The sequence below is a fragment of the Arachis duranensis genome, chromosome 6, assembly GCF_000817695.3.
Source record: "Arachis duranensis cultivar V14167 chromosome 6, aradu.V14167.gnm2.J7QH, whole genome shotgun sequence".
In the NCBI taxonomy this organism is placed as follows: domain Eukaryota; kingdom Viridiplantae; phylum Streptophyta; class Magnoliopsida; order Fabales; family Fabaceae; genus Arachis; species Arachis duranensis.
In genome coordinates, this window is record NC_029777.3 from 24,651,825 (window position 1) to 24,652,360 (window position 536).

The following is a 536-nucleotide window of genomic DNA, read 5'->3' on the forward strand; positions in this document are numbered from 1 at the left end:
GCCAGTTTGCCTTCCTCACTGGGCGTTTTGAACGCCCAGCTTTTTCTGTGTAATTCCTCTGCAGTATGTTCTGAATCTTCAATTCTCTGTATTATTGACTTGAAAAGACACAAATTAAAATATTTTGGATTTTTAATAATGAGGAATAATCAAAATGCATGCAAGACACCAAACTTAGCAGTTTGTATATTGCTGACACTAACAGTGAGAATGCACATGAGAAACACAAAACACTCAAGTCAAGAGAATTTAAAGATCAGAGTAATGAAATCATCAAGAACATCTTGAAGATCACTTAAGACACATGAATGAATGCAAGAAGATCAAAAACATGCAATTGACACCAAACTTAAAATGAGACTCTAGACTCAAACAAAAAATTTTTTGATTTTATGATTTTGTAATTTTTTTTGGATTTTTTGAAAATTAAGTGGAAAAGAAAGTAAAGGTATCAAAATTCTTAATGAGAATTCCAGGAATCATGCAATGTTAGTCTAAAGCTTCAGTCTAAAGAAATTAGACATGGCTGAACACGC